This window comes from Pleuronectes platessa, chromosome 4 (genome assembly GCF_947347685.1).
Source record: "Pleuronectes platessa chromosome 4, fPlePla1.1, whole genome shotgun sequence".
NCBI classification, from domain to species: domain Eukaryota; kingdom Metazoa; phylum Chordata; class Actinopteri; order Pleuronectiformes; family Pleuronectidae; genus Pleuronectes; species Pleuronectes platessa.
The window spans coordinates 5,133,804-5,150,289 of NC_070629.1; the positions used below are offsets into that span (position 1 = coordinate 5,133,804).

Here is a 16,486-nt window from a genome sequence, read left to right on the forward strand (position 1 = left end):
CACAACTTAGAAAGGACACAGGCAATAATAGTTAGAGAACACCAAACAGGTGCATTCAGAATTCAGTCCATGCTGGATATTTCACCAAGTGAGCAATCTTCCTGACATCCATTATTTAGAGAAGCTTTCGTGAAATGGCTTTGCATCTGTTACAAACAACTGGCCAGTATGGGGCTTGAACCCATGACCTTGGCGTTATTAGCACCACGCTCTGACCATCTGAGCTAACCGGCCATTTATAGAGTGAGGATAGACTCCATTTTTTATTTCAGTGATCATTTTGCACAGGGAAAACAACAGTAGAAGTGCAGTACGATTAGGTGAATGAGTCATTATGCGTTTTTTGGATATTTAGTACACATACACATTGTTAAAAAAAAAAACTTCAATAAAGTAAGATATTTCATAGAACAATCTTTCGGCCAAGTATTTTAATTCAGAGAAGCTTTTATAAATGATTGGATCTCGATGAGTTCAACCTTACATGAGAGAACTAAGACCACGTGGCCTAATGGACAAGGCGTCTGACTTCGAATCAGAAGATTGAGGGTTCGAGTCCCTTCGTGGTTGAAAGTCCCTCAATTTACAAAAATATCTAAAGTGTAGTGCCTTAAGAAAAAACTGAAATGCTATATGTGGTCTACACACAATGACAAATCCTTCACACCAAAACAAGTCATACTGTATGAAGTGCTTTTCTATTCCATATCTCAGGGGTTCAAGACACCTTTTGCTTTAAACTATCATATTATTGTTGTTCACAACTTGGAGAGGATACAGGCAATAATAGTTAGTGAAGAAACAGGTGCAGTTAGAATTCAGTCCATGCTGGATATTTCACCAAGTGAGCAATCTTCCTGACATCCATTATTTAGAGAAGCTTTCGTGAAATGGCTTTGCATCTGTTACAAACAACTGGCCAGTATGGGGCTTGAACCCATGACCTTCGCGTTATTAGCACCACGCTCTGACCATCTGAGCTAACAGGCCACGTATATAGTGAGGATCAACTCCATTTATTTTCCAGTGTTCATCTGCACAGGGTGAACAACAGTGGAAGTGCAGTAACAAATATCAACAGTATATAGCTTTAAGTAAAAACTGAAATGCTGGATGTGGTGTACACACAATGAAAAAAAAAACTCCAACAATTGACTAAGACAAAAACAAATCTTAATGTATTAAGTTGCTTTTCTATTCCATATCTCAGGGGTTCAAGACCCCTTGTGCTTTAAATTATCATGTTATTGTTCACAACTTGGAAAGGACACAGGCAATAATAGTTAGAGAACACCAAACAGGTGCATTTATAATTCAGTCCATGCTGGATATTTCACCAAGTGAGCAATCTTCCTGACATCCATAATTCAGGGAAGCTTTGTGAAATGGCATTGCCACTGTTACAGAAAAATGGCCAGTATGGGGTTTGAACCCATGACCTTGGCGTTATTAGCACCACGCTCTGACCATCTGAGCTAACCAGCCACGTATATAGTGAGGATCAACTCCATTTATTTTCCAGTGTTCATCTGCACAGGGTGAACAACAGTGGAAGTGCAGTAACAAATATCAACAGTATATAGCTTTAAGTAAAAACTGAAATGCTGGATGTGGTGTACACACAATGAAAAAAAAAACTCCAACAATTGACTAAGACAAAAACAAATCTTAATGTATTAAGTTGCTTTTCTATTCCATATCTCAGGGGTTCAAGACCCCTTGTGCTTTAAATTATCATGTTATTGTTCACAACTTGGAAAGGACACAGGCAATAATAGTTAGAGAACACCAAACAGGTGCATTCAGAATTCAGTCCATGCTGGATATTTCACCAAGTGAGCAATCTTCCTGACATCCATTATTTAGAGAAGCTTTCGTGAAATGGCTTTGCATCTGTTACAAACAACTGGCCAGTATGGGGCTTGAACCCATGACCTTGGCGTTATTAGCACCACGCTCTGACCATCTGAGCTAACCGGCCACATATAGAGTGAGGATAGACTCCATTTTTTATTCCAGTGATCATTTTGCACAGGGAAAACAACAGTAGAAGTGCAGTACGATTAGGTGAATGAGTCATTATGCGTTTTTTGGATATTTAGTACACATACACATTGTTAAAAAAAAAAACTTCAATAAAGTAAGATATTTCATAGAACAATCTTTCGGCCAAGTATTTTAATTCAGAGAAGCTTTTATAAATGATTGGATCTCGATGAGTTCAACCTTACATGAGAGAACTAAGACCACGTGGCCTAATGGACAAGGCGTCTGACTTCGAATCAGAAGATTGAGGGTTCGAGTCCCTTCGTGGTTGAAAGTCCCTCAATTTACAAAAATATCTAAAGTGTAGTGCCTTAAGAAAAAACTGAAATGCTATATGTGGTCTACACACAATGACAAATCCTTCACACCAAAACAAGTCATACTGTATGAAGTGCTTTTCTATTCCATATCTCAGGGGTTCAAGACAACTTTTGCTTTAAACTATCATATTATTGTTGTTCACAACTTGGAGAGGATACAGGCAATAATAGTTAGTGAAGAAACAGGTGCAGTTAGAATTCAGTCCATGCTGGATATTTCACCAAGTGAGCAATCTTCCTGACATCCATTATTTAGAGAAGCTTTCGTGAAATGGCTTTGCATCTGTTACAAACAACTGGCCAGTATGGGGCTTGAACCCATGACCTTGGCTTTATTAGCACCACGCTCTGACCATCTGAGCTAACCGGCCACGTATATAGTGAGGATCAACTCCATTTATTTTCCAGTGTTCATCTGCACAGGGTGAACAACAGTGGAAGTGCAGTAACAAATATCAACAGTATATAGCTTTAAGTAAAAACTGAAATGCTGGATGTGGTGTACACACAATGAAAAAAAAAACTCCAACAATTGACTAAGACAAAAACAAATCTTAATGTATTAAGTTGCTTTTCTATTCCATATCTCAGGGGTTCAAGACCCCTTGTGCTTTAAATTATCATGTTATTGTTCACAACTTGGAAAGGACACAGGCAATAATAGTTAGAGGACACCAAACAGGTGCATTTATAATTCAGTCAATGCTGGATATTTCACCAAGTGAGCAATCTTCCTGACATCCATAATTCAGGGAAGCTTTTGTGAAATGGCATTGCCACTGTTACAGAAAAATGGCCAGTATGGGGTTTGAACCCATGACCTTGGCGTTATTAGCACCACGCTCTGACCATCTGAGCTATCCAGCCACGTATATAGTGAGGATCAACTCCATTTATTTTCCAGTGTTCATCTGCACAGGGTGAACAACAGTGGAAGTGCAGTAACAAATATCAACAGTATATAGCTTTAAGTAAAAACTGAAATGCTGGATGTGGTGTACACACAATGAAAAAAAAAACTCCAACAATTGACTAAGACAAAAACAAATCTTAATGTATTAAGTTGCTTTTCTATTCCATATCTCAGGGGTTCAAGACCCCTTGTGCTTTAAATTATCATGTTATTGTTCACAACTTGGAAAGGACACAGGCAATAATAGTTAGAGAACACCAAACAGGTGCATTCAGAATTCAGTCCATGCTGGATATTTCACCAAGTGAGCAATCTTCCTGACATCCATTATTTAGAGAAGCTTTCGTGAAATGGCTTTGCATCTGTTACAAACAACTGGCCAGTATGGGGCTTGAACCCATGACCTTGGCGTTATTAGCACCACTCTCTGACCATCTGAGCTAACCGGCCACATATATAGTGAGGATCAACTCCATTTATTTTCCAGTGTTCATCTGCACAGGGTGAACAACAGTGGAAGTGCAGTAACAAATATCAACAGTATATAGCTTTAAGTAAAAACTGAAATGCTGGATGTGGTGAACACACAATGAAAAAAAAAACTCCAACAATTGACTAAGACAAAAACAAATCTTAATGTATTAAGTTGCTTTTCTATTCCATATCTCAGGGGTTCAAGACCCCTTGTGCTTTAAATTATCATGTTATTGTTCACAACTTAGAAAGGACACAGGCAATAATAGTTAGAGAACACCAAACAGGTGCATTCAGAATTCAGTCCATGCTGGATATTTCACCAAGTGAGCAATCTTCCTGACATCCATTATTTAGAGAAGCTTTCGTGAAATGGCTTTGCATCTGTTACAAACAACTGGCCAGTATGGGGCTTGAACCCATGACCTTGGCGTTATTAGCACCACGCTCTGACCATCTGAGCTAACCGGCCACATATAGAGTGAGGATAGACTCCATTTTTTATTCCAGTGATCATTTTGCACAGGGAAAACAACAGTAGAAGTGCAGTACGATTAAGTGAATGAGTCATTATGCGTTTTTTGGATATTTAGTACACATACACATTGTTAAAAAAAAAAACTTCAATAAAGTAAGATATTTCATAGAACAATCTTTCGGCCAAGTATTTTAATTCAGAGAAGCTTTTATAAATGATTGGATCTCGATGAGTTCAACCTTACATGAGAGAACTAAGACCACGTGGCCTAATGGACAAGGCGTCTGACTTCGAATCAGAAGATTGAGGGTTCGAGTCCCTTCGTGGTTGAAAGTCCCTCAATTTACAAAAATATCTAAAGTGTAGTGCCTTAAGAAAAAACTGAAATGCTATATGTGGTCTACACACAATGACAAATCCTTCACACCAAAACAAGTCATACTGTATGAAGTGCTTTTCTATTCCATATCTCAGGGGTTCAAGACAACTTTTGCTTTAAACTATCATATTATTGTTGTTCACAACTTGGAGAGGATACAGGCAATAATAGTTAGTGAAGAAACAGGTGCAGTTAGAATTCAGTCCATGCTGGATATTTCACCAAGTGAGCAATCTTCCTGACATCCATTATTTAGAGAAGCTTTCGTGAAATGGCTTTGCATCTGTTACAAACAACTGGCCAGTATGGGGCTTGAACCCATGACCTTGGCTTTATTAGCACCACGCTCTGACCATCTGAGCTAACCGGCCACGTATATAGTGAGGATCAACTCCATTTATTTTCCAGTGTTCATCTGCACAGGGTGAACAACAGTGGAAGTGCAGTAACAAATATCAACAGTATATAGCTTTAAGTAAAAACTGAAATGCTGGATGTGGTGAACACACAATGAAAAAAAAAACTCCAACAATTGACTAAGACAAAAACAAATCTTAATGTATTAAGTTGCTTTTCTATTCCATATCTCAGGGGTTCAAGACCCCTTGTGCTTTAAATTATCATGTTATTGTTCACAACTTAGAAAGGACACAGGCAATAATAGTTAGAGAACACCAAACAGGTGCATTCAGAATTCAGTCCATGCTGGATATTTCACCAAGTGAGCAATCTTCCTGACATCCATTATTTAGAGAAGCTTTCGTGAAATGGCTTTGCATCTGTTACAAACAACTGGCCAGTATGGGGCTTGAACCCATGACCTTGGCGTTATTAGCACCACGCTCTGACCATCTGAGCTAACCGGCCACATATAGAGTGAGGATAGACTCCATTTTTTATTCCAGTGATCATTTTGCACAGGGAAAACAACAGTAGAAGTGCAGTACGATTAAGTGAATGAGTCATTATGCGTTTTTTGGATATTTAGTACACATACACATTGTTAAAAAAAAAAACTTCAATAAAGTAAGATATTTCATAGAACAATCTTTCGGCCAAGTATTTTAATTCAGAGAAGCTTTTATAAATGATTGGATCTCGATGAGTTCAACCTTACATGAGAGAACTAAGACCACGTGGCCTAATGGACAAGGCGTCTGACTTCGAATCAGAAGATTGAGGGTTCGAGTCCCTTCGTGGTTGAAAGTCCCTCAATTTACAAAAATATCTAAAGTGTAGTGCCTTAAGAAAAAACTGAAATGCTATATGTGGTCTACACACAATGACAAATCCTTCACACCAAAACAAGTCATACTGTATGAAGTGCTTTTCTATTCCATATCTCAGGGGTTCAAGACAACTTTTGCTTTAAACTATCATATTATTGTTGTTCACAACTTGGAGAGGATACAGGCAATAATAGTTAGTGAAGAAACAGGTGCAGTTAGAATTCAGTCCATGCTGGATATTTCACCAAGTGAGCAATCTTCCTGACATCCATTATTTAGAGAAGCTTTCGTGAAATGGCTTTGCATCTGTTACAAACAACTGGCCAGTATGGGGCTTGAACCCATGACCTTGGCTTTATTAGCACCACGCTCTGACCATCTGAGCTAACCGGCCACGTATATAGTGAGGATCAACTCCATTTATTTTCCAGTGTTCATCTGCACAGGGTGAACAACAGTGGAAGTGCAGTAACAAATATCAACAGTATATAGCTTTAAGTAAAAACTGAAATGCTGGATGTGGTGTACACACAATGAAAAAAAAAACTCCAACAATTGACTAAGACAAAAACAAATCTTAATGTATTAAGTTGCTTTTCTATTCCATATCTCAGGGGTTCAAGACCCCTTGTGCTTTAAATTATCATGTTATTGTTCACAACTTGGAAAGGACACAGGCAATAATAGTTAGAGGACACCAAACAGGTGCATTTATAATTCAGTCCATGCTGGATATTTCACCAAGTGAGCAATCTTCCTGACATCCATAATTCAGGGAAGCTTTTGTGAAATGGCATTGCCACTGTTACAGAAAAATGGCCAGTATGGGGTTTGAACCCATGACCTTGGCGTTATTAGCACCACGCTCTGACCATCTGAGCTATCCAGCCACGTATATAGTGAGGATCAACTCCATTTATTTTCCAGTGTTCATCTGCACAGGGTGAACAACAGTGGAAGTGCAGTAACAAATATCAACAGTATATAGCTTTAAGTAAAAACTGAAATGCTGGATGTGGTGTACACACAATGAAAAAAAAAACTCCAACAATTGACTAAGACAAAAACAAATCTTAATGTATTAAGTTGCTTTTCTATTCCATATCTCAGGGGTTCAAGACCCCTTGTGCTTTAAATTATCATGTTATTGTTCACAACTTGGAAAGGACACAGGCAATAATAGTTAGAGAACACCAAACAGGTGCATTCAGAATTCAGTCCATGCTGGATATTTCACCAAGTGAGCAATCTTCCTGACATCCATTATTTAGAGAAGCTTTCGTGAAATGGCTTTGCATCTGTTACAAACAACTGGCCAGTATGGGGTTTGAACCCATGACCTTGGCGTTATTAGCACCACTCTCTGACCATCTGAGCTAACCGGCCACATATATAGTGAGGATCAACTCCATTTATTTTCCAGTGTTCATCTGCACAGGGTGAACAACAGTGGAAGTGCAGTAACAAATATCAACAGTATATAGCTTTAGGTAAAAACTGAAATGCTGGATGTGGTGAACACACAATGAAAAAAAAAACTCCAACAATTGACTAAGACAAAAACAAATCTTAATGTATTAAGTTGCTTTTCTATTCCATATCTCAGGGGTTCAAGACCCCTTGTGCTTTAAATTATCATGTTATTGTTCACAACTTAGAAAGGACACAGGCAATAATAGTTAGAGAACACCAAACAGGTGCATTCAGAATTCAGTCCATGCTGGATATTTCACCAAGTGAGCAATCTTCCTGACATCCATTATTTAGAGAAGCTTTCGTGAAATGGCTTTGCATCTGTTACAAACAACTGGCCAGTATGGGGCTTGAACCCATGACCTTGGCGTTATTAGCACCACGCTCTGACCATCTGAGCTAACCGGCCATTTATAGAGTGAGGATAGACTCCATTTTTTATTCCAGTGATCATTTTGCACAGGGAAAACAACAGTAGAAGTGCAGTACGATTAGGTGAATGAGTCATTATGCGTTTTTTGGATATTTAGTACACATACACATTGTTAAAAAAAAAAACTTCAATAAAGTAAGATATTTCATAGAACAATCTTTCGGCCAAGTATTTTAATTCAGAGAAGCTTTTATAAATGATTGGATCTCGATGAGTTCAACCTTACATGAGAGAACTAAGACCACGTGGCCTAATGGACAAGGCGTCTGACTTCGAATCAGAAGATTGAGGGTTCGAGTCCCTTCGTGGTTGAAAGTCCCTCAATTTACAAAAATATCTAAAGTGTAGTGCCTTAAGAAAAAACTGAAATGCTATATGTGGTCTACACACAATGACAAATCCTTCACACCAAAACAAGTCATACTGTATGAAGTGCTTTTCTATTCCATATCTCAGGGGTTCAAGACACCTTTTGCTTTAAACTATCATATTATTGTTGTTCACAACTTGGAGAGGATACAGGCAATAATAGTTAGTGAAGAAACAGGTGCAGTTAGAATTCAGTCCATGCTGGATATTTCACCAAGTGAGCAATCTTCCTGACATCCATTATTTAGAGAAGCTTTCGTGAAATGGCTTTGCATCTGTTACAAACAACTGGCCAGTATGGGGCTTGAACCCATGACCTTCGCGTTATTAGCACAACGCTCTGACCATCTGAGCTAACAGGCCACGTATATAGTGAGGATCAACTCCATTTATTTTCCAGTGTTCATCTGCACAGGGTGAACAACAGTGGAAGTGCAGTAACAAATATCAACAGTATATAGCTTTAAGTAAAAACTGAAATGCTGGATGTGGTGTACACACAATGAAAAAAAAAACTCCAACAATTGACTAAGACAAAAACAAATCTTAATGTATTAAGTTGCTTTTCTATTCCATATCTCAGGGGTTCAAGACCCCTTGTGCTTTAAATTATCATGTTATTGTTCACAACTTGGAAAGGACACAGGCAATAATAGTTAGAGAACACCAAACAGGTGCATTTATAATTCAGTCCATGCTGGATATTTCACCAAGTGAGCAATCTTCCTGACATCCATAATTCAGGGAAGCTTTGTGAAATGGAATTGCCACTGTTACAGAAAAATGGCCAGTATGGGGTTTGAACCCATGACCTTGGCGTTATTAGCACCACGCTCTGACCATCTGAGCTAACCAGCCACGTATATAGTGAGGATCAACTCCATTTATTTTCCAGTGTTCATCTGCACAGGGTGAACAACAGTGGAAGTGCAGTAACAAATATCAACAGTATATAGCTTTAAGTAAAAACTGAAATGCTGGATGTGGTGTACACACAATGAAAAAAAAAACTCCAACAATTGACTAAGACAAAAACAAATCTTAATGTATTAAGTTGCTTTTCTATTCCATATCTCAGGGGTTCAAGACCCCTTGTGCTTTAAATTATCATGTTATTGTTCACAACTTGGAAAGGACACAGGCAATAATAGTTAGAGAACACCAAACAGGTGCATTCAGAATTCAGTCCATGCTGGATATTTCACCAAGTGAGCAATCTTCCTGACATCCATTATTTAGAGAAGCTTTCGTGAAATGGCTTTGCATCTGTTACAAACAACTGGCCAGTATGGGGCTTGAACCCATGACCTTGGCGTTATTAGCACCACGCTCTGACCATCTGAGCTAACCGGCCACATATAGAGTGAGGATAGACTCCATTTTTTATTCCAGTGATCATTTTGCACAGGGAAAACAACAGTAGAAGTGCAGTACGATTAAGTGAATGAGTCATTATGCGTTTTTTGGATATTTAGTACACATACACATTGTTAAAAAAAAAAACTTCAATAAAGTAAGATATTTCATAGAACAATCTTTCGGCCAAGTATTTTAATTCAGAGAAGCTTTTATAAATGATTGGATCTCGATGAGTTCAACCTTACATGAGAGAACTAAGACCACGTGGCCTAATGGACAAGGCGTCTGACTTCGAATCAGAAGATTGAGGGTTCGAGTCCCTTCGTGGTTGAAAGTCCCTCAATTTACAAAAATATCTAAAGTGTAGTGCCTTAAGAAAAAACTGAAATGCTATATGTGGTCTACACACAATGACAAATCCTTCACACCAAAACAAGTCATACTGTATGAAGTGCTTTTCTATTCCATATCTCAGGGGTTCAAGACAACTTTTGCTTTAAACTATCATATTATTGTTGTTCACAACTTGGAGAGGATACAGGCAATAATAGTTAGTGAAGAAACAGGTGCAGTTAGAATTCAGTCCATGCTGGATATTTCACCAAGTGAGCAATCTTCCTGACATCCATTATTTAGAGAAGCTTTCGTGAAATGGCTTTGCATCTGTTACAAACAACTGGCCAGTATGGGGCTTGAACCCATGACCTTGGCGTTATTAGCACCACGCTCTGACCATCTGAGCTAACAGGCCACGTATATAGTGAGGATCAACTCCATTTATTTTCCAGTGTTCATCTGCACAGGGTGAACAACAGTGGAAGTGCAGTAACAAATATCAACAGTATATAGCTTTAAGTAAAAACTGAAATGCTGGATGTGGTGTACACACAATGAAAAAAAAAACTCCAACAATTGACTAAGACAAAAACAAATCTTAATGTATTAAGTTGCTTTTCTATTCCATATCTCAGGGGTTCAAGACCCCTTGTGCTTTAAATTATCATGTTATTGTTCACAACTTGGAAAGGACACAGGCAATAATAGTTAGAGAACACCAAACAGGTGCATTTATAATTCAGTCCATGCTGGATATTTCACCAAGTGAGCAATCTTCCTGACATCCATAATTCAGGGAAGCTTTGTGAAATGGAATTGCCACTGTTACAGAAAAATGGCCAGTATGGGGTTTGAACCCATGACCTTGGCGTTATTAGCACCACGCTCTGACCATCTGAGCTAACCAGCCACGTATATAGTGAGGATCAACTCCATTTATTTTCCAGTGTTCATCTGCACAGGGTGAACAACAGTGGAAGTGCAGTAACAAATATCAACAGTATATAGCTTTAAGTAAAAACTGAAATGCTGGATGTGGTGTACACACAATGAAAAAAAAAACTCCAACAATTGACTAAGACAAAAACAAATCTTAATGTATTAAGTTGCTTTTCTATTCCATATCTCAGGGGTTCAAGACCCCTTGTGCTTTAAATTATCATGTTATTGTTCACAACTTGGAAAGGACACAGGCAATAATAGTTAGAGAACACCAAACAGGTGCATTCAGAATTCAGTCCATGCTGGATATTTCACCAAGTGAGCAATCTTCCTGACATCCATTATTTAGAGAAGCTTTCGTGAAATGGCTTTGCATCTGTTACAAACAACTGGCCAGTATGGGGCTTGAACCCATGACCTTGGCGTTATTAGCACCACGCTCTGACCATCTGAGCTAACCGGCCACATATAGAGTGAGGATAGACTCCATTTTTTATTCCAGTGATCATTTTGCACAGGGAAAACAACAGTAGAAGTGCAGTACGATTAAGTGAATGAGTCATTATGCGTTTTTTGGATATTTAGTACACATACACATTGTTAAAAAAAAAAACTTCAATAAAGTAAGATATTTCATAGAACAATCTTTCGGCCAAGTATTTTAATTCAGAGAAGCTTTTATAAATGATTGGATCTCGATGAGTTCAACCTTACATGAGAGAACTAAGACCACGTGGCCTAATGGACAAGGCGTCTGACTTCGAATCAGAAGATTGAGGGTTCGAGTCCCTTCGTGGTTGAAAGTCCCTCAATTTACAAAAATATCTAAAGTGTAGTGCCTTAAGAAAAAACTGAAATGCTATATGTGGTCTACACACAATGACAAATCCTTCACACCAAAACAAGTCATACTGTATGAAGTGCTTTTCTATTCCATATCTCAGGGGTTCAAGACACCTTTTGCTTTAAACTATCATATTATTGTTGTTCACAACTTGGAGAGGATACAGGCAATAATAGTTAGTGAAGAAACAGGTGCAGTTAGAATTCAGTCCATGCTGGATATTTCACCAAGTGAGCAATCTTCCTGACATCCATTATTTAGAGAAGCTTTCGTGAAATGGCTTTGCATCTGTTACAAACAACTGGCCAGTATGGGGCTTGAACCCATGACCTTGGCTTTATTAGCACCACGCTCTGACCATCTGAGCTAACCGGCCACGTATATAGTGAGGATCAACTCCATTTATTTTCCAGTGTTCATCTGCACAAGGTGAACAACAGTGGAAGTGCAGTAACAAATATCAACAGTATATAGCTTTAAGTAAAAACTGAAATGCTGGATGTGGTGTACACACAATGAAAAAAAAAACTCCAACAACTGACTAAGACAAAAACAAATCTTAATCTATTAAGTTGCTTTTCTATTCCATATCTCAGGGGTTCAAGACCCCTTGTGCTTTAAATTATCATGTTATTGTTCACAACTTGGAAAGGACACAGGCAATAATAGTTAGAGAACACCAAACAGGTGCATTCAGAATTCAGTCCATGCTGGATATTTCACCAAGTGAGCAATCTTCCTGACATCCATTATTTAGAGAAGCTTTCGTGAAATGTCTTTGCATCTGTTACAAACAACTGGCCAGTATGGGGTTTGAACCCATGACCTTGGCGTTATTAGCACCACGCTCTGACCATCTGAGCTAACCGGCCATTTATAGAGTGAGGATAGACTCCATTTTTTATTCCAGTGATCATTTTGCACAGGGAAAACAACAGTAGAAGTGCAGTACGATTAGGTGAATGAGTCATTATGCATTTTTTGGATATTTAGTACACATACACATTGTTAAAAAAAAAAACTTCAATAAAGTAAGATATTTCATAGAACAATCTTTCGGCCAAGTATTTTAATTCAGAGAAGCTTTTATAAATGATTGGATCTCGATGAGTTCAACCTTACATGAGAGAACTAAGACCACGTGGCCTAATGGACAAGGCGTCTGACTTCGAATCAGAAGATTGAGGGTTCGAGTCCCTTCGTGGTTGAAAGTCCCTCAATTTACAAAAATATCTAAAGTGTAGTGCCTTAAGAAAAAACTGAAATGCTATATGTGGTCTACACACAATGACAAATCCTTCACACCAAAACAAGTCATACTGTATGAAGTGCTTTTCTATTCCATATCTCAGGGGTTCAAGACACCTTTTGCTTTAAACTATCATATTATTGTTGTTCACAACTTGGAGAGGATACAGGCAATAATAGTTAGTGAAGAAACAGGTGCAGTTAGAATTCAGTCCATGCTGGATATTTCACCAAGTGAGCAATCTTCCTGACATCCATTATTTAGAGAAGCTTTCGTGAAATGGCTTTGCATCTGTTACAAACAACTGGCCAGTATGGGGCTTGAACCCATGACCTTGGCTTTATTAGCACCACGCTCTGACCATCTGAGCTAATCGGCCACGTATATAGTGAGGATCAACTCCATTTATTTTCCAGTGTTCATCTGCACAGGGTGAACAACAGTGGAAGTGCAGTAACAAATATCAACAGTATATAGCTTTAAGTAAAAACTGAAATGCTGGATGTGGTGTACACACAATGAAAAAAAAAACTCCAACAACTGACTAAGACAAAAACAAATCTTAATCTATTAAGTTGCTTTTCTATTCCATATCTCAGGGGTTCAAGACCCCTTGTGCTTTAAATTATCATGTTATTGTTCACAACTTGGAAAGGACACAGGCAATAATAGTTAGAGAACACCAAACAGGTGCATTCAGAATTCAGTCCATGCTGGATATTTCACCAAGTGAGCAATCTTCCTGACATCCATTATTTAGAGAAGCTTTCGTGAAATGTCTTTGCATCTGTTACAAACAACTGGCCAGTATGGGGTTTGAACCCATGACCTTGGCGTTATTAGCACCACGCTCTGACCATCTGAGCTAACCAGCCAAGGATATAGTGAGGATCAACTCCATTTATTTTCCAGTGTTCATCTGCACAGGGTGAACAACAGTGGAAGTGCAGTAACAAATATCAACAGTATATAGCTTTAAGTAAAAACTGAAATGCTGGATGTGGTGTACACACAATGAAAAAAAAAACTCCAACAATTGACTAAGACAAAAACAAATCTTAATGTATTAAGTTGCTTTTCTATTCCATATCTCAGGGGTTCAAGACCCCTTGTGCTTTAAATTATCATGTTATTGTTCACAACTTGGAAAGGACACAGGCAATAATAGTTAGAGAACACCAAACAGGTGCATTCAGAATTCAGTCCATGCTGGATATTTCACCAAGTGAGCAATCTTCCTGACATCCATTATTTAGAGAAGCTTTCGTGAAATGGCATTGCCACTGTTACAGAAAATTGGCCAGTATGGGGTTTGAACCCATGACCTTGGCGTTATTAGCACCACGCTCTGACCATCTGAGCTAACCGGCCATTTATAGAGTGAGGATAGACTCCATTTTTTATTCCAGTGATCATTTTGCACAGTGAAAACAACAGTAGAAGTGCAGTACGATTAGGTGAATGAGTCACTATGCGTTTTTTGGATATTTAGTACACATACACATGGTTAAAAAAAAAAAACTTCAATAAAGTAAGATATTTCATAGAACAATCTTTCGGCCAAGTATTTTAATTCAGAGAAGCTTTTATAAATGATTGGATCTCGATGAGTTCAACCTTACATGAGAGAACTAAGACCACGTGGCCTAATGGACAAGGCGTCTGACTTCGAATCAGAAGATCGAGGGTTCGAGTCCCTTCGTGGTTGAAAGTCCCTCAATTTACAAAAATATCTAAAGTGTAGTGCCTTAAGAAAAAACTGAAATGCTATATGTGGTCTACACACAATGACAAATCCTTCACACCAAAACAAGTCATACTGTATGAAGTGCTTTTCTATTCCATATCTCAGGGGTTCAAGACACCTTTTGCTTTAAACTATCATATTATTGTTGTTCACAACTTGGAGAGGATACAGGCAATAATAGTTAGTGAAGAAACAGGTGCAGTTAAAATTCAGTCCATGCTGGATATTTCACCAAGTGAGCAATCTTCCTGACATCCATAATTCAGAGAAGCTTTTGTGAAATGGCATTGCCACTGTTACAGAAAAATGGCCAGTATGGGGTTTGAACCAATGACCTTGGCGTTATTAGCACTACGCTCTGACCATCTGAGCTAACCGGCCACATATAGAGTGAGGATAGACTCCATTTTTTATTCCAGTGATCATTTTGCACAGGGAAAACAACAGTAGAAGTGCAGTACGATTAAGTGAATGAGTCATTATGCGTTTTTTGGATATTTAGTACACATACACATTGTTAAAAAAAAAAACTTCAATAAAGTAAGATATTTCATAGAACAATCTTTCGGCCAAGTATTTTAATTCAGAGAAGCTTTTATAAATGATTGGATCTCGATGAGTTCAACCTTACATGAGAGAACTAAGACCACGTGGCCTAATGGACAAGGCGTCTGACTTCGAATCAGAAGATTGAGGGTTCGAGTCCCTTCGTGGTTGAAAGTCCCTCAATTTACAAAAATATCTAAAGTGTAGTGCCTTAAGAAAAAACTGAAATGCTATATGTGGTCTACACACAATGACAAATCCTTCACACCAAAACAAGTCATACTGTATGAAGTGCTTTTCTATTCCATATCTCAGGGGTTCAAGACACCTTTTGCTTTAAACTATCATATTATTGTTGTTCACAACTTGGAGAGGATACAGGCAATAATAGTTAGTGAAGAAACAGGTGCAGTTAGAATTCAGTCCATGCTGGATATTTCACCAAGTGAGCAATCTTCCTGACATCCATTATTTAGAGAAGCTTTCGTGAAATGGCTTTGCATCTGTTACAAACAACTGGCCAGTATGGGGCTTGAACCCATGACCTTGGCTTTATTAGCACCACGCTCTGACCATCTGAGCTAACCGGCCACGTATATAGTGAGGATCAACTCCATTTATTTTCCAGTGTTCATCTGCACAGGGTGAACAACAGTGGAAGTGCAGTAACAAATATCAACAGTATATAGCTTTAAGTAAAAACTGAAATGCTGGATGTGGTGTACACACAATGAAAAAAAAAACTCCAACAACTGACTAAGACAAAAACAAATCTTAATCTATTAAGTTGCTTTTCTATTCCATATCTCAGGGGTTCAAGACCCCTTGTGCTTTAAATTATCATGTTATTGTTCACAACTTGGAAAGGACACAGGCAATAATAGTTAGAGAACACCAAACAGGTGCATTCAGAATTCAGTCCATGCTGGATATTTCACCAAGTGAGCAATCTTCCTGACATCCATTATTTAGAGAAGCTTTCGTGAAATGTCTTTGCATCTGTTACAAACAACTGGCCAGTATGGGGTTTGAACCCATGACCTTGGCGTTATTAGCACCACGCTCTGACCATCTGAGCTAACCGGCCATTTATAGAGTGAGGATAGACTCCATTTTTTATTCCAGTGATCATTTTGCACAGGGAAAACAACAGTAGAAGTGCAGTACGATTAGGTGAATGAGTCATTATGCATTTTTTGGATATTTAGTACACATACACATTGTTAAAAAAAAAAACTTCAATAAAGTAAGATATTTCATAGAACAATCTTTCGGCCAAGTATTTTAATTCAGAGAAGCTTTTATAAATGATTGGATCTCGATGAGTTCAACCTTACATGAGAGAACTA

General features: G+C 38.3%; 26 non-coding genes across 26 annotated transcripts; 10 read left to right on the forward strand and 16 right to left on the reverse strand.

Moving 5' to 3' along the window:
* Nucleotides 1–160: 160 nt before the first annotated feature.
* Nucleotides 161–234, reverse strand: trnai-aau (transfer RNA isoleucine (anticodon AAU)). Its single transcript has one exon. It is a non-coding gene; the product is annotated as a tRNA-Ile (tRNA).
* Nucleotides 235–497: 263 nt separating this feature from the next.
* trnar-ucg (transfer RNA arginine (anticodon UCG)) lies at nt 498–570 on the forward strand. Its single transcript has one exon. It is a non-coding gene; the product is annotated as a tRNA-Arg (tRNA).
* An 841-nt stretch (nt 571–1,411) lies between these two features.
* On the reverse strand, nt 1,412–1,485 carry trnai-aau (transfer RNA isoleucine (anticodon AAU)). The gene has a single exon. It is a non-coding gene; the product is annotated as a tRNA-Ile (tRNA).
* Nucleotides 1,486–1,907: 422 nt separating this feature from the next.
* trnai-aau (transfer RNA isoleucine (anticodon AAU)) lies at nt 1,908–1,981 on the reverse strand. Its single transcript has one exon. It is a non-coding gene; the product is annotated as a tRNA-Ile (tRNA).
* A 263-nt stretch (nt 1,982–2,244) lies between these two features.
* On the forward strand, nt 2,245–2,317 carry trnar-ucg (transfer RNA arginine (anticodon UCG)). The gene has a single exon. It is a non-coding gene; the product is annotated as a tRNA-Arg (tRNA).
* Nucleotides 2,318–4,151: 1,834 nt separating this feature from the next.
* On the reverse strand, nt 4,152–4,225 carry trnai-aau (transfer RNA isoleucine (anticodon AAU)). The gene has a single exon. It is a non-coding gene; the product is annotated as a tRNA-Ile (tRNA).
* A 263-nt stretch (nt 4,226–4,488) lies between these two features.
* Nucleotides 4,489–4,561, forward strand: trnar-ucg (transfer RNA arginine (anticodon UCG)). Its single transcript has one exon. It is a non-coding gene; the product is annotated as a tRNA-Arg (tRNA).
* An 842-nt stretch (nt 4,562–5,403) lies between these two features.
* On the reverse strand, nt 5,404–5,477 carry trnai-aau (transfer RNA isoleucine (anticodon AAU)). Its single transcript has one exon. It is a non-coding gene; the product is annotated as a tRNA-Ile (tRNA).
* A 263-nt stretch (nt 5,478–5,740) lies between these two features.
* trnar-ucg (transfer RNA arginine (anticodon UCG)) lies at nt 5,741–5,813 on the forward strand. The gene has a single exon. It is a non-coding gene; the product is annotated as a tRNA-Arg (tRNA).
* A 1,834-nt stretch (nt 5,814–7,647) lies between these two features.
* On the reverse strand, nt 7,648–7,721 carry trnai-aau (transfer RNA isoleucine (anticodon AAU)). The gene has a single exon. It is a non-coding gene; the product is annotated as a tRNA-Ile (tRNA).
* A 263-nt stretch (nt 7,722–7,984) lies between these two features.
* On the forward strand, nt 7,985–8,057 carry trnar-ucg (transfer RNA arginine (anticodon UCG)). The gene has a single exon. It is a non-coding gene; the product is annotated as a tRNA-Arg (tRNA).
* A 346-nt stretch (nt 8,058–8,403) lies between these two features.
* Nucleotides 8,404–8,477, reverse strand: trnai-aau (transfer RNA isoleucine (anticodon AAU)). Its single transcript has one exon. It is a non-coding gene; the product is annotated as a tRNA-Ile (tRNA).
* Nucleotides 8,478–8,898: 421 nt separating this feature from the next.
* On the reverse strand, nt 8,899–8,972 carry trnai-aau (transfer RNA isoleucine (anticodon AAU)). Its single transcript has one exon. It is a non-coding gene; the product is annotated as a tRNA-Ile (tRNA).
* Nucleotides 8,973–9,394: 422 nt separating this feature from the next.
* trnai-aau (transfer RNA isoleucine (anticodon AAU)) lies at nt 9,395–9,468 on the reverse strand. The gene has a single exon. It is a non-coding gene; the product is annotated as a tRNA-Ile (tRNA).
* A 263-nt stretch (nt 9,469–9,731) lies between these two features.
* On the forward strand, nt 9,732–9,804 carry trnar-ucg (transfer RNA arginine (anticodon UCG)). The gene has a single exon. It is a non-coding gene; the product is annotated as a tRNA-Arg (tRNA).
* Nucleotides 9,805–10,150: 346 nt separating this feature from the next.
* trnai-aau (transfer RNA isoleucine (anticodon AAU)) lies at nt 10,151–10,224 on the reverse strand. Its single transcript has one exon. It is a non-coding gene; the product is annotated as a tRNA-Ile (tRNA).
* A 421-nt stretch (nt 10,225–10,645) lies between these two features.
* trnai-aau (transfer RNA isoleucine (anticodon AAU)) lies at nt 10,646–10,719 on the reverse strand. The gene has a single exon. It is a non-coding gene; the product is annotated as a tRNA-Ile (tRNA).
* Nucleotides 10,720–11,141: 422 nt separating this feature from the next.
* On the reverse strand, nt 11,142–11,215 carry trnai-aau (transfer RNA isoleucine (anticodon AAU)). Its single transcript has one exon. It is a non-coding gene; the product is annotated as a tRNA-Ile (tRNA).
* A 263-nt stretch (nt 11,216–11,478) lies between these two features.
* On the forward strand, nt 11,479–11,551 carry trnar-ucg (transfer RNA arginine (anticodon UCG)). The gene has a single exon. It is a non-coding gene; the product is annotated as a tRNA-Arg (tRNA).
* An 842-nt stretch (nt 11,552–12,393) lies between these two features.
* Nucleotides 12,394–12,467, reverse strand: trnai-aau (transfer RNA isoleucine (anticodon AAU)). The gene has a single exon. It is a non-coding gene; the product is annotated as a tRNA-Ile (tRNA).
* A 263-nt stretch (nt 12,468–12,730) lies between these two features.
* On the forward strand, nt 12,731–12,803 carry trnar-ucg (transfer RNA arginine (anticodon UCG)). The gene has a single exon. It is a non-coding gene; the product is annotated as a tRNA-Arg (tRNA).
* Nucleotides 12,804–13,645: 842 nt separating this feature from the next.
* Nucleotides 13,646–13,719, reverse strand: trnai-aau (transfer RNA isoleucine (anticodon AAU)). Its single transcript has one exon. It is a non-coding gene; the product is annotated as a tRNA-Ile (tRNA).
* Nucleotides 13,720–14,141: 422 nt separating this feature from the next.
* Nucleotides 14,142–14,215, reverse strand: trnai-aau (transfer RNA isoleucine (anticodon AAU)). The gene has a single exon. It is a non-coding gene; the product is annotated as a tRNA-Ile (tRNA).
* Nucleotides 14,216–14,479: 264 nt separating this feature from the next.
* Nucleotides 14,480–14,552, forward strand: trnar-ucg (transfer RNA arginine (anticodon UCG)). The gene has a single exon. It is a non-coding gene; the product is annotated as a tRNA-Arg (tRNA).
* A 683-nt stretch (nt 14,553–15,235) lies between these two features.
* trnar-ucg (transfer RNA arginine (anticodon UCG)) lies at nt 15,236–15,308 on the forward strand. The gene has a single exon. It is a non-coding gene; the product is annotated as a tRNA-Arg (tRNA).
* An 842-nt stretch (nt 15,309–16,150) lies between these two features.
* On the reverse strand, nt 16,151–16,224 carry trnai-aau (transfer RNA isoleucine (anticodon AAU)). The gene has a single exon. It is a non-coding gene; the product is annotated as a tRNA-Ile (tRNA).
* Nucleotides 16,225–16,486: the final 262 nt, after the last annotated feature.